Source organism: Alligator sinensis, unplaced genomic scaffold (genome assembly GCF_000455745.1).
Source record: "Alligator sinensis unplaced genomic scaffold, ASM45574v1 scaffold343_1, whole genome shotgun sequence".
NCBI classification, from domain to species: domain Eukaryota; kingdom Metazoa; phylum Chordata; order Crocodylia; family Alligatoridae; genus Alligator; species Alligator sinensis.
The window spans coordinates 1239009-1263458 of NW_005841947.1; the positions used below are offsets into that span (position 1 = coordinate 1239009).

Genomic DNA, 24450 nt, shown 5'->3' on the forward strand with positions numbered 1-24450 from the left:
CATAGGTCTTGTAGACAGAACCCTGCCCTTCACCTAGCTTATCACTGTTTTTAAGGCCTCCTGACATCTGCAGATGCCAATTCAAGTTTCAGCATCAGAATCCAGATTTCAAATTCCCTCTGGTGGGAAAAGATGGATTCAGGATCTGAATTCAGGCTGCCTTTTAATGAATTAAGAACTATGTTTTACTTCTCTCCTCCAGCTGTCTGTGCAAAGCCTGGCTGCTGCAGAATATTAGTTGAAGGAGTGGGCTTCCAGGGCCCATTGACTACACCCTGATAGATGACAGCTTTGCAGAGTTACCTGCTCTGTGCAAAACTCTCTGCAGCCTATTCTTTCCATCCCCTACCTGTGAAACCAAACTATATCTGCTGCCTGTTATGTTCCTTAATTACCAAGGAATAAGAGCAGAATTTGGGCTGAACAAAATACCACTCAAGTGGTTTGCTAACGTTTGTGGTCCCAGAAGGGACTGGACATATCAGGAAGAAACGTATAGCTAACATTTTCAAGGGGCTCAGGATTCATTCTTAAAAGGAAAGGTGGTTCATTTCAGTTGGAAATCTACAAGTTCAGTGGCAGCCTTCTCTCTAAAGGAGTTCTGTCGATGGAACAGAGAGCGTGCCAGCGCTGAGGACTGACTTTCATTCAGATAAAGTTTGCCCTCATTTACAACAAAGTAGCTTTATCAATAGGCTTGGGTTGATGTAACTGAGAAGGAAAAAAAATAAGCAAGTCTTCACTTTGACTTAAAGAAGGGTGTGTGTGTGTGTGTGGGGGGGGGGGGGGGGAAATTAGCCTTCAGCTGCAATACACTGTATTCTAAAAAGTCGAAATTAGCGTTCAGCTGCAATACACTGTATTCTAAAAAGTCCAGAGAGCCAAATAATCCCCCCCCATAGCCCCCCCCCCAAATATGTTGGGTTATAATTGTAATATACCTGTAGCATGTAGTCATGGTCATTACATTACCGTCCTGTAGCTAGGAGTTCCTGCCTTTTCTGTAGAAAGTAAATTTATTTTCCTCCGCTGTCTTGCAATCCCCATGTCAACCCATAACCCATCAGGTGTCAGCTCCTATGGTACTGTTTGAATGTTAGTGGGAAAGTTTCAGGAAAGCAGTTTGTTTCAGCCCAAGCTCAGACACAAGCTCACAACATTAATATAACAGGGTTAATCTCTCAGCGATGGACTGTAGAACTATTTCCTGGACAGAGTCTCTTCCGAGGCAGCTGGATGCATACCATCCCTAGTGCATTTTGACAGTTTTTACCTCGGATAGAAGTTACTGTGGAAAATTTTCACCATCAGCACAGCAAGGGGTTAAACAAAAGTTGGACTCAAATTTACAAAGCCATCTGAACTGGTTTCAAGTAGACATGAAACACCAATGCATCTGGAAAATGGAACTTTCAATTGACCGTTTTTTACCATCTGGTCTCAAGAACATCTTCTGCTTGGGAGCTGCATAAGCAATGAAAAAAAAAAGCATACAAACAACTTCCTGTACCATGTTTTTGGTGACTTGTAATGACGCATTATAAAGTTAACCAGCTAAATATGTGCAACTGTGCCTCACTCCAGATGACAGCATGTATTATATAACAGTAAGCCCTGACAGTGAGACACTTATTTTAAAAGATTGGGACACAATCATACCCAGGGAAATACTTTCTGTGTCTGAGATAGTGCGGGGTAGGGGGTGGGGCCAAGTGCCTTAGATAGTTTTAGCACCATCCTAACATCCTCAATCCATTCTAGAATCTAGAAAAGTAACAGGACCTTTTTTTTTTTTGCTGCTGCTGCTTGTTTTATAAGCGAAAACGACATTACTTGTTGCATCTCATGTTGCAAAGAGAAGTTTAAGTGAAAGGTGTACTTTTTTCAAGTTAACAAATTTTTAGATGAAAAATTGATCTTAACAAAAACAGCAACAACAATCTCAAACATATCACTTATTTAGGCTGGCTTTTTCTATGTAATGCAAAACCAAGAGCCTGTTTTGTCCCTCAGAATGATGTAAATAATAATAACAGCAATAACAACAACAACAACTCCACCAAAGGAACAAAGTTAAATCAACAAAAAATTATGTACCTATCTGACCTGGTATAAGCGTGAAGTGAATCAGGTGATGTATACCTTGGTTTCTTTCACATGATTGAACTAATGAAATCCAATGGAGAAAGCCCATTACCAATGTAAGCATAGGAAACTGCTGTAGGAGAACCAAAATGAAGGCCAGTACTAGGCAGAACATGCTAGTGAACATGCTAGCAAACTAAGAGGAACATGCTGTGTGGACACCTTTATTGGTTTAGTGATTGCAGGAGGGAACAGCTGATCAGTAGGCTAAGAAGGCTCTCTGAATAAACAAGTTTTATTCTTTTATAAGTTTAACTCCTTGGTCTTTTGAGAGTAACACATGGTACCAAGCGTGGGGTGCAAAGAAAGACAGAAAAATGAAGCATCTCAGAATTCCAGAGGAGTTAAAGCTGTCCAGCAATGCAACAGAAACTTGGAAGAAATTTAAGCAGAGCTTCACCATATATATGACAGCCAGTGGAGCTACAGAGAAGGAAGATCCACTCAAGGTAGATTTTTTTAAATATAGCAGGCCCAGAAGTTCTCTGTCTCTTTATAATAGCCTACACCTGTCAGAAGCACAGAAAAGCTATGGCACAGTAATAAAAAAGTTTGAGGAATATTGTATACCCAAACAAAATGAAACCTTTGAATGGTATAATTTCCATAGGAGACAGCAAAAAGAATGTGAGACAAGAGAGGGGTTTGTCAATGACCTCAGACTGTTGAGCCAGATATACAACTTTGGAGACCTAAAAGAGTCCATGATCAGAGATCAAATAGTATTAGGTATAAGAGCTACAAGCTGCAGCAAAAGACTATTAGAGAATCCTGAGCTTAATTTGGAAAAGTCAGTTAGCATGTGCCAAGCGGCTGAGATAACAAATGCCAGGCGGCAGAAACTGGAGGAAAAAACACAAGCTGAACTAGACAGCATTACAAGACTGCAAAAACCTAAGGCAACACACAAACAATACAGAAAGGAGGACCTCACTATGAAGCAGGCAAGCTGAGGCCAAAGAGAATTGCTTGAAGAAGCAATGGTCAGCAGCAGATGCTGTGGGGGTTACCACAAATCCATGCAGTGCCCTGCATTTGGTAAGCGCTGCAAGAAATGCAGAAGATTCAGTCACTTTGCAAGAGTTTACACAAAGGAGCAGGATGCATCACACAAGAAACACTAGGTGCATGCTGTATGCAACAAGGAAGAGAAAGAACTCATTGGCACAATACAAGATGTTAATTCTTCTGAGGATTGGACAATCACCCTGGACACCAAATGGACTAATGGTAACTTTTAAATTAGATGCAGGGACACAGGTCAATGTAATACCAGAATACATTATTTAAAACAATGAAAACTAAATCTGTGTACTATGAGAATAAGGAAGTGAAACTTAGAGCATATAATGGGAAAATGATTGCAACCAAGGTTGTTTGTGCACTACATGTTAGACACAAGGGTAATACAGTAAAAGTTCAGTTTGTAACCGTCCCAGGAAAGCTAGTGCCAATTACTGGGTTGTGAAAATGTAAAACTCTAGGTTTGTTTAAGAGAATGGATGCCATTGAGGGACTAGAAAGCAAGAACATAGAAGAAGAGTTTGATGATGTGTTTCAAGGCATAGGGAAACTGTCAACTGAGTACTAGATAGAATTAAGAGAACCAGATACTCCCACCATACTGCACCAAGAAATGTTCTCTTTGCACTAAGGGGAAAAGTGAAAAAAGAATTAGATTTGTTAACATGAACATAATAGAAAAAGTAAGGCAACCAACTTCTTGGGTTCATTCACTGGTCATAATAGAAAAAAAAAAGTTGGGTTCCTTGAAATTGTGTCTGGATCCTAAGCAAATGAACAGATGCACCAAAAGGGAGCATTTTCCCTTTCCCACCAGGGAACAGGTTTTTCAGAACATGGCAGAAGCTAAATATTTCTTCACTTTGGATGCCTCTTCTGGCTTCCGGCAAGTTCCCCTAGAAAAGAATAACACCAGATTATGTACCTTCAGTATGCCCTTTGGAAGGTATTGTTTTCATAGGCTTCCTTTTGGTCTGTGTTCTGCATCTGAAGTATTTCACAGAAAAGTGCAACAATTTTTTGAAGGTCTTGATGGGACCTTAAATAAATCTTGATAGTTTATATTGATGATCTATTAATTTGGGGAAATGCTATGGAAGAACATAACCTGAAGCTAAGAAAGGCACTAGAAAGAGCTTGCAGAGCAGGTTTGAAACTGAACAAACAAAAATGCAAATTCACGGTCAAAGAAATAACATATCTGCAAGAAAAGCTCTCTGAGAAAGGGATGCAAGTTGATTCTGCCAGGGGTAAAACCACTACAAACAAACACGCCACCCCCTACGGATAAGGAAAGAATGTAGAGATTACTGGGAATTATCAATTTTGTAGGGAGGGAATGATCAATTTTGTGGGGAAATATCTACCTAATTTAGCAGAGCAGACCAAACACCTTAGATCACTCCTACAAAAAAATGCTCAGTGGATATGGGAACATGAACAAGAAGCTGAATTTAAAGGCTTGAAGGAAAAAATAATGAAAGCTCTGGTACTAAAATATTATGACCCTAAAAGACCCATTAAAATGTCAACAGATGCTTCTAAAGAAGGCATTGGAGCAACTTTGCTTCAAAATATGGGGATAGCTGGAGATCAGTAGCATGTGCATTTAGGGCACTCTCTAATGCAGTGTCTATATGCACAAAATGAGAAAGAAAGTTTAGCTCTGGTATATGGCTGTAAGAAATTTCCTATATTCATCTATGGGAAGCCTGTGATAACTGAAACTGATTAGAATCTTTGGTAAGTATAGCAAAGAAAGGGTTATCAGACATGCCACCCAGATTACAGAGACTTTTCTTTCAACTGCATATGTATGATCTAGACATACAGTACACACAAGGAAAACACCTACTTATTGCACATACGTTATCCAGAGCATGTGACACAATGGAAAATGAGAGAATTCCAGACTCAGACCTAGTGTATGTTAATCTAATTAAAACAGTGATTCCTAGGCACTAACTGCAGAAGCTACTGCTCAGGACACCATATTGCAAAAAGTGATAATAGCTATTTGTGCTCGTTGGCCTGGAAAACATGTACCTAGCCACTACTCTCAGTTCAAGGAAGAGCTGTCAGTACTGGATGGCATTTTGTTCAAATGTTCATGACGTGTTGTTCCAGCAGTTCTAAAGAAAGACATGTTAAACAGACTGCACGAGGGGCATCTAGGCATTGAAAAATGCAAAAGAGAGCAAGGGGCACTCTAGATTGGCCCAACATAAATACTGACAGAAGATGCTGTAAAGGCTTGTACAGCCTGCTTAAAGTACAGATGAATGCAAAGAAAAGAGCCCATAATGGTCATGGAGGAGCCCATAGCTCCATGGGATCAAGTAGGCATTGATTTATTCATGCATGCAGGAAAAACATATGAATTAGTGCTGGATTATTATTCTCACTATCCTGAAATTGCATTGCTCAAAAGCATAACAGCAAACCATGTCATAATTCACATCAAATCGATTTTTGTTAGACATGGGATTCTACAAATTGTGAGAATAGACAATGAACCTCAATTCACTGTCTTAATTTTTACAGAGTTTGCAAACAAATATGGAGTCTGTCACAACTCTTCACGTCCTAAACACCCACAATCCAATGGTCTGGTGGAAAATGGAGTATAAATAGTGAAGAAATTGTTGAAAAAAGCTACAGATTCATATACTGATATTTATCTGTCACTCTTAAATTACAGGGCAGCACTCATGAAACATGGATTGTCCCCAGTAGAAATGTTGTTTAACAGGAAACTCAAAACCAGGCTGCCAAAACTTGTGGATGCTCATCAGAATGAAAAGCAAAATGTGAAAACATTAAAAAAAATTGACAAACTCAAATAAAAATGAAACTATGACAGGGGCTCCAGGGAGTTACCACAACTGCACACCAAAGATATGGTACTTATTTCAGATGGACAAATGTAGAAACAAAAAGCACTAGTTTCCTGTCAAGTAGCTCCCAGATCCTATGAAGTACCCACACTGGAAGGACAGGTATTCAGAAGGAACAGACAACACTTGTGGCTCATAAAGAGGAGAAAAGAAGCAGCATCATGAGATTCACCAAAGGAAACAGAGCTAACATCAAAACAACAAGGAATGACAGAGGTGATTGAAAATGACGCGGAAGTAGAGACATCTGAACAAGGAAACCAAACAAAAACTGAACCAATAAGGATTGAGAATGCAGAGAAACTGTGAAGATAATTTAGGGCTCCTATACATGTGCAGGGAGGCTGCTCCAACGCGCTGTAATTACAGCACTTTGGAGCAGAATCAATTCTGGAGTGTGGTAATTACCGTGCTCCAGCAGACTCCAGTGTCATGTACATCAGCATCCCTGCACTGACGGGCAGGGTGCTTTGAACTAAGCTCATTCAATGAACTTTAATTCAAAGTGCCCCACTGCCATTTTTCAGCGCAGGGATGCTAATACATGTGATGCTCCAGGCACTTTTAATTAGCACAGCTCTGAGGTGAGCTAATTAAAGTCTCTCCCACCCACCCCCCCCCTCCCTGAGCACGTCTATTAATGTCCTTAGAGCTAAAAAGCCAACACAAAAACTAATAGAGATCTGTTAAAATGTGCTTTAACAATGGGTTGAACTAAATTTGAAATGTTAGTATTACATGGGGATATGTTATATGAAAGGGGGAAGATGTGTGGATACCTTTAAGAGTGTTATGTATAAATTGTTACATTGGCTCTGGGATTGCAGGAGGGAACAGCAGATCAGTGGGCTAAGAAGGCTCTCTGAATAAACAAGCTTTATCATTTTATAAGTTTAACTCCTTGGTCTTTTGAGAATAACATACATGCTACATGTTCTCTAGTAGAACTTTAGAGGTTGACATCAAGAAGACTCTCTCCACTGGAAATGCTGGGGGATACACTCAGGGCACTGACCTCAGGGATATTTGCACTGATCGTTGCTGCACTGGATGCAACTACATCAGGGGTGGGCAAAATGCGGCCCGCCAGGCCATTCTATCCAGCCCGTGGGGCCCCTAAAAAATTTAGAAAATTAATATTTATCTGCCCCGGCTGCCTATCATGCAGCCCTCGATGGCTTGCCAAAACTCAGTAAGCGGCCCTCTGCCCAAAAATAATTGCCCGTCCCTGAACTACATGGATGCAAAAAGCCCATGGCAGAAAAGCCCACAGGTATGAAAAACAAACTTTAGATACAAAGAATAAAGGGGGAATTTATTCCCCAGACCAATGATCATCACTGTCAACAGTCCAGCTGGTCTTTGTTCACCAGATATTCTCACCTCCTCCATATGGAAAAGCAATTGCCCAGTTTGTTACTGCTGGGTGTTTCTAGAGGATGACATTACCTGGTAGAAACTGCAGTGCTAGATAACTTGCCATGAGGCTACTTCACATCCAAGGAAGATCCTACTGCAACCAAGGCTCAGTTAATACAAATGGCTGCATAACTTCAGCTCAGATTAACTAGGTCTGCATCTGATGCCAATCGCCCCCATATGAAAGGAACACTAGTATAGTTCCTGAATGTGCTTCTTTTTTAACAAACAAAACCAGAGTTCATTACCACTCCTTCATCCTTGCTCAGGCAGACATGGAAAGCACCCCCCTCCCCCCACCCCACCCCCGCCCGCATCAGAAAGATCCAGGTTAAGCATTGTTCCCAATTACATGGGTACATGTCCAATGATTTCAGGGGGAGTTAAAAGAGAGCAGAATTTGGCACTATGTCTTTCCTGAAGGATGACTAACGATCAAATAATTTTCTCACATCTCTGTTTGCACTTTCGCAGTCTGGTTACATTGATTTGTGTCTCATAAGTAGACATTTCCTTTGTTGGTTACAAATCAATGTTATAGACCAAGGCTGCTTGCGCATTCTCCCCCCTCCCTTTTTTTGCTGTGTGAAAAACAAAGTGCAGTTTCAATTCTTTCTTCTTTATAAATGTGAACTTTCTTTATTGACCATATATTAGCAAAAACAGCTCAAATTCCAACCCTCCCTTCACGAATAGGAAACAGTTTTGCTCGCATTTCTAATTACTGAGATGCTTTACTACCGATAAACCATGATAAACACCTTTATCATTCCAGTCTTGCCCCGGCTTTGTTAACCTAGTTCTAATCCTCTCCTTCAAACATCACAAGATGTCCTATAGCAGCCAACTGTGATATCACAGACAGCTATGACTTCATGGCGTGAGTGAGGGAAAAAAGGAGGCAAAGGTTTTCGTCTGTAGCTAGACTGAGCTGACACAAATCTCCTGAGAGTGGAGAGAGAGAAAGAAAGAGAGGATTTTCAATTGGTTATTGAGAGGCAATGAGCTTTTTGACTGGCGTATGAAAATACAACACTGAAGATAGCTGGGTATTTTACTACAAGTGGATAGGCATGAAAAAAAGGGAGGAACCAGAAACAGTCATCAATCAGGACATGCTGAGTGAGGGGAGCTACAGGTGAAAATGCAGAACAGCACAGTTTGGTTTGCCTGTATCAAAAAAGCAACGTGTGGCATCTGCTTTTTTTCCCCTTTCACCAATCTATTTTGATTTACAAAATAATCTGGGTTATCCTAAAGTTTCAGTGGTTCAATGGAAAATTCATGGCTGCCAGCAGAATAACAGGAATGGATGAGGGCAGCCAGAAATAAGAAAAGTTTAAAAGTAAAGAAGATCAAAAAGGAATACTCCACAAAAATTTTAAATAAAAAACAAGACTTGCTTTGCTGTCACCATCGTTGTTAGAAAGAACCTTTGGAAACCAAAAGGAAATATGATCTGTGGCTAAAGCACAGGACTAGAAGTCAGGAAATAAGGGAAGCAACCCCAGCTATGCTTTGAGTTCAATGTATGGCCTTGAACAAAGTCTTGTTATGCTCCATGCCTCAGTTTACCCCTGGCTAATACGATACACACAGAGTGCATGTGTGGAATAGAATTTGTTTAATTCATGTTTAAAAAATGCTTGAAGCTCTTTTTGTAGAAGGAGCTGTTGGGAGAAGCATGAGAAAGGAGGATGATGCGATGTGGGAAAAGAAACATAACTGGAATCATTGACCCCAAATGCCTGCTGGAAAGAAGGAAGGAAAATCAGAATGCACCCTGATTTTATAGGATTTATATTTAAGACTCTCAGATACTATAGTACTAGTGGCTATAGCACAAACACCTAAATAGATTAAACGTGTAACATTTAGGGCATGTCTAAACATGCAAATGATGCCATAAAGGCTTAGTGCACAGTAAAATACTGTGCAGGAAGCCTTTTCTGGGATCATGTCTACATGTGCTCCCTGTTAGGAGCAAATCTGCTCCCCTATCCTGCTCTGGCCCCCTGCAGCAGCAGGGAGCGCAGGGGCTGGTCTTGATATGCACAGGGCCAGGAGAGCTCTGCTGTCTACAGTGGCAGCTGTCTCCTGGCCCCCTGCACATCGGGAGGGGTCCTGATATGCGTAGGGCTGGATACAGCTGCTGCTGCAGAGTTGTCTTGGCCCCATGCGCATGGGGACAAGCCCTGTGCCCAGGGGGTCTTCCCTATGCAGCTGGGGGCTGGCAGGGAGCTGTCTCTCTTCGGGGCTCTCTCGGCTAGCTCCCAGCTGGATGGGGAAATCCCTCACAACTGGGGGCTGACCGGGGAACTGTCCCGCTTCCTCTCCTTGTTAGCAAAGTCTGTACAGGGCTGGCTAGGAGCTGTTCCCCTTCTGGGGCAGCTCCATAAGAAATGATGCTGTAGCTACAGTTGGAGGATAAAGGATACTCAACACGTGTTTTAACACAACCTATATTTATAGCTGCTTGTTTACAATGTACAGAATGCTCCATTGTATTACCTCAGATCTACATGTTTCTCTTATCTTATCTTGAACTCCAGAAGTTACCAGACTGTAGAGAGTCTATATCTCTTCCTCTTATCTTATCCTGTACAGACTTCACTAACAAGTACATCATTTCTGTCTTTTTTGGTAGTATACTGTAATTAGCTCAAAGGTCATGACAATGCAGTTAGTACAGAGGTCACGGCAGTTCAACTACTGGCATATTTCCCTAATAAAACTCAGCATGAGTGCAAAGCATTCTGGGACTACAACTCCTAAAACTTAGAATAAGTACAGGCTAGGCTTTTATAATCCAGTGCAGAATGTCTGTTTTGATAGACATAGCGGCAATGGCTTACAAGGCTCAGCTGACAGGAGTTGGTTGAGGAATTAAGCCATGGAAAAGCCCTGAGGCAGCAGTGATAGTAATGAGTCATAAATGGTAGACCATACAATAGTACTAGTACAACTAAACTTAAGGAAGAGACATTTAAACAAGGCAGCTTTGATTGGAAACAGTCTGAAGTGAAAATTCAGACATCCAGAACCAGGGAGAGGTTGCTAACGGCCTTCCTATAAGAGGGTGGCCAAAGTCCAGGTAGGAAAAAGTCAAGAAAAGTCAATGCCCTTCAAAGCAGAAGCAATCACATCGCGAAACAGTGTTGTGCAGCACAACAGTCTCTTTCTCTCTTTGACTCTGAGGTGAAATCCCAAGGAAAGCCACGCTGAGTTTTGGGCGCTTCCTCATCCGAGTGATGGGAGAGAGCTCAGACAAGTCACATAAAGAATCAGGGTGCTGGACAGCCTGACTTATGACGAGGCAAAGCAGCCAAAGTGCTACAGCTGCAGAGCCTGGCTCCGTGGAGAAGTCTTAAGGAGGTGGGACACGGGGTGGTGACAATCTGGACATATCTGAAAGGTGAAAACGTCTCAGGAGGAGTTATTTAGTACAGTGAAGAGGTACAGGGCTAAGATCAGAAATGGGAAGTTTAAGGCTGAACAGCAGGAAAACCTGACAGACAACAAAAAGAATTGGGGTATGGCAATCCTTAAGGAACTGTTTGAAGCCACGCTGTCTGGGTCAAAGTACTAGAAATGTAATGCAGAGCAGTCCCGTACTGGCCTTGGCAGGTGGTCCAAGGAAGGTTTGAGAGTTTCTTCAGTTGTATGGTACATGGTTTTTCTCTACCCTAAAAGCTATCCTTTAAAAATATGGAAACCCACAAAACAAACTGTGGTTCATAAAAGCATGCTTAATCAGGGGGAGATTAAACTAATGGGCTCTGAAGTAAGCCTAGAAGAACAGAACTGAGACAGCTGAATCAGCAGGAGGCAAATTCTGAGGGGATAGAAAAATGACCCTTTTCAAATGAGGGGGTACCCTGAGGAGAAAAGGATTAGCTGAGCAAGGTAATCTGTGGAATGAAGGGAAGAGACAGACCTACGTATCAAGGAGCAGATGTAAATAATTCAAAAGAAAGCAGCTGACCTTCTGAATCAAGGCGTAGGTTGGCCAGTGAGCAAGTTAACTGGAGTTGTTGCAATCACCTGAGATTTAAAACTCTGAAAACATGACTCTGCAAAGAAACCGCTATGTCTTGCTGCACAAAAGCCAAAGGTCCTAGTGATGTCAGGTGGGGCAGGATCATATCATGATTGAAGGCTTCAGTCTGCCTCAGTAACTCTCCCTGAACACTGAGCACTACATTTAAGTCAGTGAAGGGCTAAAAAACAACCAAAAAAGAAAAAGAAAAAAAATCCAAACCCTCTCAATCCCACTGAGCACTAAAACACTGCAAAGAGCAGCACCTGTGCAGACAGAGAATTCACTGAGCTCAACAAGAGGGGGAGTAGAGGGAGGGCAGATGTCTGGAAGTGATGAGATGAAATGCTACTGTCACTTCCCATCCATAACTCTCTCACATCAAGGAGTGGAGACAAGATAACCACCAGCAAAACCTGAGATGTACAAGTCACTGCAGAAAGGGAGAACAAACCAGATCCTGCATGATTCCAACCTGTCGTGGAGCTCACTCTCAGCTTCCAGGATTCACTGGGCTGTGAGAAATTAAAGGGAGGAGAAGAGGAAGGGGAATAAACTTGCCTTTGCTGAAAGTCTTGAGTTAGAAACTCACTGGGAATCTGGCTTCGCATCATATCTGCTGTGGCTATCAACCGGAAAAGTAAGGATAACAGCCCATTTATTTGAATGCCATTTGATTTCGTTTACTGTATTTTTAGGGTAAAATAATACATTTTGTGCCAAAAGACAGAAATGCTAGGGGCCTTACAGGGGAAAATGTCCTGCTGAGCAGTCGGAGTTAAGCTTCTGCAAATTGTTGGGCCCTATTGTTTTGGTGGAGAGGGATTGCATCTGATAAATTCTAGTCTCTAGGCAGTGAAGGTCTAAAAACATTGGCTTAAGCCTTAAACCATGCACATTGTGCACATGCACCTTGAGATGTTCCTTCATGTCACTCTGCCACAGTCACCGCTGGTACAAGTCTGGGTTCTTCACCCAGCACAAACTCCTGGTATTTCAATTCTCCCCCTCCCATGGGGCTCTGCTAATGCACCCCAGGTCTACCACCCACTTGGGGTGGATTTATAATGTGAACAAAAGGCCCAACAGAGATTGGCCTAAGACACTACCAAACTCATTTTCACGTGTGACCTCAAGTTGTGATATTCTCTCTCTTTTGGCTATGACAGTCTCTCCAGGAAGTCCATTTTCTTGACTTCTCCTGCAGGAATATGATGAGTGAAACATCACAAGTAACAGAGCTGTTAGCATAAAAGTACTTGTTGCCCCATAATCCCACCAGTCCTGCTCCCTCATGTGCCATTCTCTGATTAGCTTAATAGCTTTCTGCAACCCCTCTGCTAACATACCTTTTTATGTAAGAACAGCCACTGAGGAGGTCACCTGTAGCTCCCACTAAAAGAATTGAAAGGAAACCCTGGTGCCCCTGAGAAAACACTGGAAGAGCCCACCATGTGCTTCCTGATATTACAACAAAGTGGCCTTGTTGGTGCCAGACACATCTGGATGCCTCTGTTTGCTTTCCAACTGATTGTGCATGTTGGTACTTTGATCTTTAGATATATAAGCCACCAGCAATACCTCACTGTTTACCACTGCTTCTGTGGGTGCACTATCCTAAAGCCTCATGCACATGATGGAGGACCTTCTGTGTAGCCAACAAATGAGACATTTCTGGCAGTTATTCCAGGTAGGATATTATTTAAATAGGTATCTGAGAAATACCATGCTTAACCAGAGTCTCCCTTGCACAGGTGCAAACTAATTTAAGAAGTAAAAAAAACACAGGTCCATATGTGTGTGGGGCTATTTTCATTCCCCCAGCCTGTCCACACCACATCTCCTAACCCTATGGGCACTGCTGTCATGACTGACAGCTGATAGCTTTTCTAAACACTGAACAGAACGTTGCAGTCACTACCGACTGTAACTGAGTGGAAATGATGATATTTTTATCCCTTTGACAATATTTATGACAGCTCTTCTTAAGCATAAAGTGTTTTTCACTTTTATTTGCTAAGATATATAAAAATGAGCCTATCCAAAAGCTCGGCAGGCACACACAAATTAATCTTTATAATTGCATACAAAGGAACGATCACATTTGCCCACTATCCCAATTTAAAAAAAAAAGCTTCCTGGCCCACAGGAACCAAATCCATCTCTTCTTGCTGACTTCACCCTCAGAAAAAGCCTGGGAAAATCAACCACATAACTAGGGTAGAATTAGTGAGGCATGAGCCCTGGGTGCCAACTATGTGGGAATGCCCCAATCCTCCCACCCCAGGAGTCTTTTGCAAGAGGCCCTCAACTGCCCCAGGTGCTCAATGAGCTCACTACACCTCTAAAGAAAATAAATAGGCCTCTCTTGTGAATGTCAACCAATTTGGTTTCTCTCAGACCAAGAAAGAAAAATGAATGTCTCCAATGGATGCTCACCAGTGGATCAATGAACACAACCCAGGAGTGCCAGGCAGAGAGGTTTAGTTTTTCTCAATCTTTATGTAAGAGATCCAAACCATAACGCTTCTTAAAAGGAATTCTTAGGGCATGGGCAGACATAATGTTTGCAGAGTTTCATGTGGCTTAAAAGTGCTATAAACAAGTGGGCAGACAGATAACACATAGTGCTATAGTGCTACAAATCAGCCCAAACTGTTTCAGAAACTACCCTGGATGAAACAAGGATAACTGAGGTGCTTCACATTAAAGTGCCCTAGGTTATGCTTCTCCTCCATACTAGAATTACACTAGGAAATCACCTGGAAGCTACTGCAATCTATGGAGCACTGGTGCAATATGCTCCTTATTGGAAAACTTTACTAGGTAAGCAGGAAGCTGCATCCTGCCCATGTTTACAAGGGGCCTTCTGAGGAAGACAAAGGTCACTACAGAAAAGGCCATACCCGGAAAGGTGTGGTTGTATCCTCCTTGCCAAAAACAGACAGTAAAAAATTGCCCTTATCCACACAGAAGAGACCAAATTTCCAGCAAGAAGCCCAGGTTGCAAATGCAGAAGTCAGTCACACTCATGAAAGCTCTAATTTACAGTTATGCTTGCCTTTTGCTGGATATCCAAACCCTACCTTCATGTTCTCAGTCAAGGACTTTCACCTTCAGAACAGGTGTTAACTCATCTATTCTCCAATCTGATGTCTGATTCCAGTCCCCAGTGGAGTAAAACTGCAATTCTAAAGGATTCATATAAAAGGTTAGGACATTTTAATGGACTGCTTTTTATGTCCCTGCCTTTAACTTAAGAGACCCTCTGTTTTACAGACCCCACCTGACAGGTGCCATGGGGTTGCTATATAAGACCACCAGCAAAGAGATGCACAGCCCTCCCCTGGGCATCTGACCCCCTCCTGCACTCCAGCAGTTTGGGTGCATCCACTGTCGGTGGCAACAGATGTTACAGCACGAAGACCTGACTCCCTGAATGAAAGGATTAATGGGGCATTAACAGGGCATTAACATTAAAGCCCCAGTTGTGGCCATTTAAATGTTAACAGCCTTAAGTGAGTTACCCAAAACACAAGCTTACAGCTTGAGCCACTGGAACTTGGTGGCCAAATCCTGCCCTGAGTTATTCTTGGAGCCATCATACTGAAGCCACCAGGTACCCCAGGCATTCTATGCCAGGCAGGGCCTGTTCCTGAAATGGACTGTGTTTAAGTGACAGTAAAAGGCTCATATTTAGGAAAGATTTTTTTTTTTAAATATGCCAGGCATTTTGTTTTAATTGATCAACAACTAAAAGCCTGGGTTTTGTCAGGTGTGGCCTGATTTGGATTCTTCACTAATATTCCTGCAAAACTAGCTAAAAGAAAAGCCAACTTTTAAAGCCTGGCACGTTGAATTAATGTTCTGTTAAATCTGGCAGATATTGCCCATGCTTCTTTATTGACCTTGCTCATAATTCTCCTTTTGACATTCCTCCTATGCACCTTTTCCCATCCAGAGTGCTTTTCATGGTCCAAAGGTATTTTATGCCCGAGCAGAGCAAATTGCCACCTCCTTCTCACCTCCCTGAACAGTATTCCAGGACAGATCAAGAAGCATGCCATTACCCACAAAGCATGCACAGAGCACCACTGGCACTGCTACTACCAGACCTGTTAGATTTCAGAGATGCTGGGTAGCAGCAGGTAAACACAGATTTTGTTTTAGCAGCTCAGTTACAGTTAAGTGAGCATCTGTCCTGGCTGTACACAATAAACCTCCTATTTCAGAAGGGCATAATGCAGTCATTCAATTTTGTTGCAGTTTGAAAGTTGGCAGGAGAGGCCTCTGCCCCCCAGTCTGATTGTGGTTTTCATCAACCTTAAAAAAAATACTGATTTTCTACTTGTGCAATCATCTACACCTGTGCAAAAGGAATGGAAAATATTCCCATCAGGAGAAGTACACAGTGATTTCTCATCCACACACCCACTTTGCACTGGGCTCAGTAACCACACAAGAGGGAAAAAAAATGGGAAAATCAGGCACATTATGTTCCCAGTGTCCTGTTAAATGAGATGTATTGAGGAAAAAAAATCTGCACTCTCACTTAAAAGTTTTAAGAGCTTCCAATCCCTGCTGGGAGACATGGGGCTCTTGTAAAGGTTGGGATGAGAACATTGTTTTTAGTTTCAGTTCTGATTAGGCTGGATTTCTCCCTGAGTCAGTTTTTATCTTGGGGAAGTTATTGTTCTGGATTTTAAGAAAAATAAAGTACTGTGCTGTGGCTGTGCCTTCAGTGAAAATATTATTGTTTTGGTTTTGGCTTCTCTGTGCATGGCCACAACATAACAGCGTAAAAAGCAAAGTTGGGCTACTGCAGATATTGGGACCAGTGATGGCTTTCGTAGAGGTGACAGGGGAGATAATGAAGCAGCTTCTTGATCTACTATTAACAAATAAAGACTCAGTATAGTTAAAGTAGGAAGTTATATATGATGTCATTTTCTTTCCCCCAACCATAGCAAATTCACAGACCCCCCATGAGGCTCAGCTTCTGATTTATTTTTATATTGGGGTCATTATTTAAGGAATTTATGGAGGAGGGACATGGGGTATCGATAAAAAACCTGCTTTCACATGAAGTTTTATGGGGCTTTCTAATCTTGCTGGCAGGCTCAGAAGCTCTAGTGAAGGGTGTTATTAGGACCTTGTTTTCAGTCCCAGTTGTGATTAAGCTTCCTGCAGTGAGGTGGGTTAAATTTTGTGCTGTCTGGGTGCATTTACATGAAGTGTTTACAGTGCAGTAGACTAATTAGCTCTGCCATAAATGTCACAGTGTCTATGCATGCACCCCTATTAGGCTGGAGTAAACTAATAAACCCTGCAGCAGGATTATACCTGTAAATACAAGTACTATCTTACTGTGGAGTTTTTTACTCTGCAGCACTGCACATATAGACACTGCCCCGGCTTGCTGGGGCACAAGGGTGCTTTAGTGTGGGGGCTGCCTGCCAGCTAACCCCACATTGGAGCACCCTCATGTTCCAGCCAGCCCCTCCACAGCACGCTGAGCTGGGCAGGAGCAGCTCTGGGCTGGCAGGCTGACACCTGGGGTCCCCCACAAGCCAAGTCTGGTCCAACCTGTCTCAACATGCTATGGTATCAGGCACACATACAAATGGTGTGCCCAGGAGCAATACATTCTGGAGCAATAAACTGCAGAGTTTATTGCTTCACATTAATTGCATGTTTAGATACGCCCTCTATGAAGTATTTTATATTTTTTGGGTGGTGGGAGTTATTGTTCTGTGTTCTAAGAAGTTGAGTACACTTTTGTTGCCATTCTTTTAGAGCAAGTAGTAGTATTTTGGTGTTAACTTCTTTGTGTATTGCAAAAACATAACATAAGGACAAACCCACACATTTTGGAAGGCATTTGAAATCAGATCCCAAACTTTGGGTATGGGCCAAAAATGGCCATTGGTCCCTACCTTTTTAATGGGCTGAACTGTCACTTGGGATCCAAAGAACCCTGGCATCTAGATGCAGCTACAAATTCTGTGGTTAATCCTCTGAGTTAGCTACATGCTGTACCTATACCTTTTTGTCCAACATAGGACCACAAGAGCAGAAGCAAAATGTTGGGAGTGGGAGGGTGTGTATATGTGTGCAAGGGAGATTTCCTGCAGAAGGCAGCTGACATATGGGGTTTGTATGAAGGGGTGTGGGGTTAAGCAGATTCAGATTTCTGGCACTTTCTCTAACTGTGCAGCTTCTAGGACATGTAAGAGCTGTGCTGCAGGAAAAGGTGCCCAGTATCTAAAAGTCCTACACTGCAGTAGAGCAGAGTTCTGCTGCTCTGTGGCTAGGAGTCTTGAGCAATCATTGGCTCCTCCTGCAAGTATCCCCACTTACACATAGGTTGGCCATCATAGAGGACATTCCAGTTTTCTGCTACTCTGTCCTCTGTTGATACGAAACCCGATGCCTTTATGTCCATTTTCTCTTTAAAAGAAAAATAGAGGACTTAAAGGTGCCCGGTTTTGTATCAATAGAGGACAAAGGACAACCGAACTGTCCTCTATGATGGCCACCCTGAACTGATAAGCACTGGGTCACACCACTGAGCTGGTGACACTGATGGACTGAATTTTTTTATTTAAATCTTAATATTCCATAATCAGTGGGTGCATCTACATGTGCAGTTAATGCACATGAATAAATTCAGGAGCTTATTGCTCTCAGGTGCTGTGTCTTCAGTGCACCAGGGACCGCATCATGGAGCAGCCCTGGCTGACAGGATGGGGTGACAGGAGGGGGTCAGCCTCCCAGACTGGGTCTATTCCCCCCGACTAAATGTGCTGCAGAGAGGCTGGTTAGGCCACAAGGGTGCTTCAGTGTGGGGCTAGCCAGTCAGGGAAGCATCTACACATGAGCTGCTGCAGAGTAAAAACTCTACAGCAGGATAGTACTTGTATTTACAAGAATGATTCTGCTGTGGAGTAAATTAGTTTACTCAGGCCTAATAAGGGTATATGTGTAGATGCATGATGTTTACTGCCCAGCTAATTAGTCTACCACTCAGTAAACATCTCATGTAACTGTGCCCAGTGATTCTCAACCAGGTTGCAGGGGCACTCAGGGGTGCCACAAAATCCTTTGAAGGGTACCCCAAGGTGTGAAGAGATAAATATATACGTGCAGGCTCAGACTCCTCTCTGGCCACTGCCCTGCCACACTTCCTGACCCTCTCCAAGGAGGTAAGCACTGTTAAAAATAAGTAAGTTTTTAAAATGCAGTGATGCTCAATTCACAAAACTTAAGGAGGGGGGGCTACAGGTCTAATGAGTGGTGCCTTAAGTCTATGGAAGGGTGCCTTGAATTTAAAAAGGTGGAAAACCAATGTCACAGATTTCTGTCTCTACATATTTATTTCTATATGAAAAGATTAGAAGAGCATGTTTCAGGCTGGAGAGTCATTCACTCATAAGTTAGGAAATGCCAGCATCAAAGTTGCCTACACAACCCCCATTCAGCTCCCTTGTGCACATGCATGATGATGTGGATTTAATTATGTGGCTGTGTTGATTTCTCCACAAGCCTCCTCGCTCATTTAGTGCCCCAGATGGACAATGCTCACTTAATGGGCACCTATTCAATATTTTGTCTTCTCCTCATTGCTCACTGTGTGGTCCCAGGTCTTATTTAGTACCCACTATTCAAAACCTGCTCTGAGGATCGAATCGTTAATTTCCTCCTGGGCTTTTCTATGATGCTCATCCCTGCCGCATCCGATGGCTTCACAAAAAGCAATTAATTTATCTTTATAACACCCCTGTGAGATGAATGGGTATTATTATCCCCATTTCAGAGGGGGGCAACTGAGGCACAGAGGGCAGGAGGTAAACCTGCTAATTTGGGCTGCCCTCCTTCCGAGCTCTTAGAAGTCAGTGGCACTTTATACCCCCAAAACATAGCTCCCAGATATTTCCATTTCAGTTGTGAGTGCTCAGAATCTGAACTCAAGGTCTCCAGTCAGGGCCCCAAACTTGAAGAAGCAATAAATGGTGAACACCCATGACAAATCCAGTGCAAGAGACTTGCACCGCATTACAAAGGAACTCTAGCAAAGACCAGGCGTGGACTCCAGTTCCCTAGGGCAGCATTCATGTGCCATAATCCCTCCTTTCTCCTCCTGTCCTCCCCTGCCAATTCACTGAACTCCTCTAACAGATGAAGCAGGAGTCTTACGGACATCAGCTTCCTTCACTACACAACTGTCATTCATTCTCAAGGCATTGTCCATCCTATGCACTGAATATGGCAGGAGCCTTGAGGGAAAAACAGTTTGTTATCATCTCATTAAAGACAATATCATCAAGTATACACACACACAAGGGCCATGTGCAGGTTTTACAGGCACTAGATTCTCCTGGGGTCAACTTCCCCTGACACAGTAAGCTCCCTCAGATGGGGACCTCCATTCCTCCTCTCCTCACAGGGAGCCCCCTTCACTGTAGCCAACATATCTTAGCCAACCCTAATGGCCATGGCCTCTACAACATATCTTACAGCCTCCCTGCACCCTACCTGCCTTCAGGGGAGCTAGACAATCTTCTAAATTGTTTCTGCCTGTGTAACGTCTGACATTTCCTCACTTTTGAATTCCTGACTTTGCAGCCACAATACTGCTTTTTAACCAGTTTTTGTAGGTCTTGAGGGGAAGCTATCTAAAAATATAGGAACGCATAATGTGGCATCACACTGACGCTCTTATGGCATCAGTAGGTTTTGTACTTTTATTTCTACCTGTTACATCAACAGTGGCAATCTTCTATGTAAGCTAGCACAGATATAAAGGAGACACTTTTTTTCAGGTGAGTTTCACAGATATTTGTTGACAGCAGAGAGGTGGGGAGACTCAGGGATCTTAGGCGCCATTCCCAGTTCTGGATCAGAAAGTGCTTTAGTGGGCAAACACTGCTGTGTGCTTTCCCAAACCTGATCCCTACTGCTCTCTTTCTTCAAATCTATTTTTGTCTTAGTTCTATCTCATCCTATCCCCTAACTGTTCTTTCCAGCCCCAATCTCCTTGCCTAGCCAGTCAGCCCCAGCCTCTACTCTCCAGACTTTTCATTGCAGACTCAGTTTCCTTGCCCAACTCTTGCCTGAAATGTCTTTCTTTCTTGGCACTGGCCATCAGGCAGTCTCTGCCCAACTTTCTCACCTTCACTGGCTCCCCATCCCAGACCACACCCTAGACTCATCATTTTAGTGATGAGTCCCAGACCTCACCATCCTGTCTGTGGCTCCCTGTCCCAGTCTCTTTGCACATCAAATATGAGTTCCTTTTGTACTTTGAGTACTCCTCCTCATATCTCTTTCTCCTGCAACTCTTTTCCCTTGCTCAGTCAGTCCCCTCCCACCCTTCCTCATCTAATCTCTGTCCATCTCTCCCTTCCCTGGTTCCCAGTCCCATCCCTACCCTCATCCCCAGTTTCTTTCTCCCTGCCCATTTAAATCTTGTCCCTGTCTTTCAACTCTCAGTTTCCTTCTCCCTCACCCATCTACTTCCCCCAGCATACTGTCCCATATCCATTCATTTTTCTCCTCTAAGGTAGGCTCTCAGTAGGATAGCACAGAGGGCACAGTGTCCCTGGTTTTAGTCCCTCTATCTACACTATCTACACCCAGAACTGGCATCATCCACAGCAGCCTAGAACAGAAATCCAAGTGAATTCTTGCACAGACCTCAGCTGGAGCATATTAAGTGTAGGGCTGAACCTTCTGAGTTTTTGGCTGTGAAAGTCTGGTAAGTCTTCACTGAGCATGTTCAAACAGTGATTTTTCAGTGGCTTATCCCTTGGCCAAAGCTGAGTGGATTTTCAAAGAGAGGACAAATGGGACCTCAATTACATGAATGCCACCTCTCTGCTGCATTTCAAGTCCCTTCTCTATGGCATGGGTACATTAGGGCTTTTCAAAAAAGCTATAACCATAATATATTGACAAGTGCAAAACAACAGATTTTTCTTTGCCTCATTCTTGGAAATGGCCAACCCAGTATCTAAAATACTTCCTCCTGACGCAAGTACCTAGTATGGAAACATTTGGCCTGGTTAAAGTATGGCAAAATGAGAAGCAACCAACAAGAGGGTCTTCAAATAGGTAGCATCAAGAAACATTGTAAGAAGCAGTGCTGCTGGCCCTGCTTATAATACAGAGAGAAAAAAATCCCATCTCTCCACCACACCTGCGCACACAGCACAGCAGATGCATTAGCATTTAATGATGTGCCAGGGGTCTGTTCTCACCTTGGCTTACAGGGCTTCAGTCATGTAAGTCTCATCAGTATTGCTGTATGGTGTTCTGAATACATGGGAGGGATTTTCAAAAGGAGCTAAATGTGTTAGAGGCATGAGTCCCATTCTAGATCAAAGCAGCTGGCACATTTAATTCGCTTATGCAGTTTTGAATTCCCATCCATATCCTGGACAGGAGGTAATTCCATGGCCAGTGGCACCTGGCTATGTCACCTCCTTGCTCCTTGTCCCTTTCTGGCTATCCCCTTTAGCATTCTATATCTGTCTTTCCCTTATTTCTCTCTCATCTTTTGTTTAACCTCCCCCTTGCTTTCTGCATTCAGACACATTTGCAGTATCCTCTCATATAAATCTTTTTCTTCTTATTTCTGGTCATTTCCTTCAGGCTTCTTGATGTCTCCCAATGCTGCAGGATCTAAGAGCAGGCCCACAAATCTTTATGTTTAACTTTACCTTCGCATTTATTATGCTAAACTCTCTTAGTCTCGCTCCCTCACCTTCCGTTAACTCTGATTTCCTAACCTCCTCAGTTCATAGCTAGCATGGTGAGGGGAACTGAGTGCATGCAGAGGCAGTGCTGGTTGTCAGAGATTGATTGACAGCAAGCCTGGTGCCGGCAAGTGCTGTGATGCCACCGTTTGCAGAGTGAAGTGAGACCTCTGTGCCCGATACGCCCTCCCTGATTGGATAGACATTTGGAGTGTGACTGCTGATCATCGTTAGCCCGATGACTCCCTGCGTGCTCCTCACTTCCTTCTCCCAAGCTGTCAGACTGGCAAGGCTCAGGAGAAATCACAGGTTTCCTAATTGGGTTTGTGCCTGCACAGAGGAGCAACCTAAACGCAGGCTTGGCCAGATCTGCAATAAGGGTGGGGGGTGCTATCAAGCTTCCACTACCAGTGTATACACTCTGGTTTATGCCCACCTGATTAACTTTGCAGCACCTCCCTAAATCCTAAGGAGTGTGGCCTCTCATCATCATCTTCATAAAACAACAACAACAATTATTATTATTATTATTATTTTTTTAAGAAGGAGGGAGAAAAATGGATTGAATTTATCAAGAGCAATACACACACACTTTTGTTTTTGAAGAGCTACATCCCGTTACGTTCAGTGTCTTATGTATTTTCGATGTTACAAATCCTGAGAAAGGGTATGGGAAACCTGGATGGTTTCAGTCATAACCAGTTTGGCAGAAGTAATCCAGGCCCATTTCAAAGCTGGCTAATTGGAGACCACGTGCAGTCCCATTTGCTCTTCCAAATAGTGACTGGTATGGATACTGGTGAGACGCAATGCAGCCTCTCCAATGCTATTTCCTCCATGAATCAGTTACTCCACTTTCGGTAAAGGAGTGGGGATGTGAAGTAAAATATACACTACATGGCTGCCCTGAGAGGGACTTTCTCTGTTTAAGCTATGAATAGTCTAAAAAAGGAGTACAACTGCATCAAGCCTTATACTGTGAAGTTAATCCTACCCTTATGACTTTTCCTTTTAATAACTGGGATAGGCTGTTCCTTTTTGCAGAACATTTTCCAGCAAAGGCAGGCCCCAGACAACAGAAAATATTTTGGGGGACTGTGGTGTTTCTAATGCTGTGTGAGAAGGCAAAAGCCATGGAGACTGAATCTCTGGTTTATGGGTGGTTTTATGGGTAGCCTTTCGTTTACACAGCTCAGTAGCTCGTGACTATCGAAATAACAAAGAGTTGCTTTTTTTTATTGCAAGGTCTCATGGGAAGCTTATTTTGCATATACTGACTCAGAGTGTTGCCTGATAAACTGCACGTACTATATGTCTGTCTGGAACAACCCAGAGTAATATGCCTTCTCCTTTACAACGGCCTATTTATAATGATACAGGAGTGACCCAATGACACGTGCATTCCCCATCCCTGCATCACCACAAACACCAAAACAGGAGCTTTTCACACTCTCTACAAGACTATGAAAACTATGACCCATTTAAATACCACTTCCAATCTGGATGATCTCCTGCAGCTTCAGGGATTAGACTTTCCTAGGAGAGGCTCTGATGAAACAGATCTGCAAGAGTATCTGTGAAAACGTGGGTCACAGAAGAAATTCACATGCTTCAGATTGATCTGGGGCCTTAAAGGTGGAAACCAAATATTTCTGAGCACCTAAAGACTGAAGTGCCTGACGTTACCAAGTTATTTGGAAAGCTCTGAGAGAAGCAAGCAGGCAATCTGCATTTCCCAGGATTTTCCCCATTGTATTTAGCAAAATAAATGTAATGAGCCCTCAACCGCTGTGATGAAATCTAATCTGCAAGAACCTCTATTGGTCAGCCAGATTCATTTCTTTATTTTGTCTGTTTCAAAAGATACCACATACTACATACACATATGACAAATTGCATAGGTGTATTCTATACACATTTATCATAGGCCTTGTATAATTTTAAGTGGCCTATGTCAGCATTACCTGCTCACTAACTCTTCTTCCTAAAGAAGAGTCCAAAATGCTGTGTCCCTTCCAACAGCTGCCATTTAAAAAAATGCAATCAGCCAAACAAGTGTTTTCTCCTCTTTCTCTCAGATAGAGAATTCCCTTCAAAAATCACAGCTTCCTAAGGCCCAAGACAGGCAAGCTTAGATCCTGCCTCAGGAACAGCTTTCCTAAACATACAA

The 24450-nt window shown here is 42.9% G+C and overlaps 1 protein-coding gene across 38 annotated transcripts in view; it reads right to left on the reverse strand.

Annotated features, from left to right (window-relative positions):
* The window catches only part of ZBTB20 (zinc finger and BTB domain containing 20), a 621054-nt gene that overhangs the window by 61625 nt on the left and 534979 nt on the right, over positions 1 to 24450 (reverse strand). For 33 of the 38 annotated variants that reach the window (XR_003093196.1, XM_025199647.1, XM_025199650.1 and 30 more), the window contains one exon: positions 14610 to 14714. The exons of the other annotated variants lie outside the window; for them this stretch is intronic. The gene's annotated coding sequence lies outside the window, so the exon portion shown is untranslated. The remainder of the gene's footprint in view (positions 1 to 14609; positions 14715 to 24450) is intronic. 38 annotated transcript variants of the gene reach the window in all.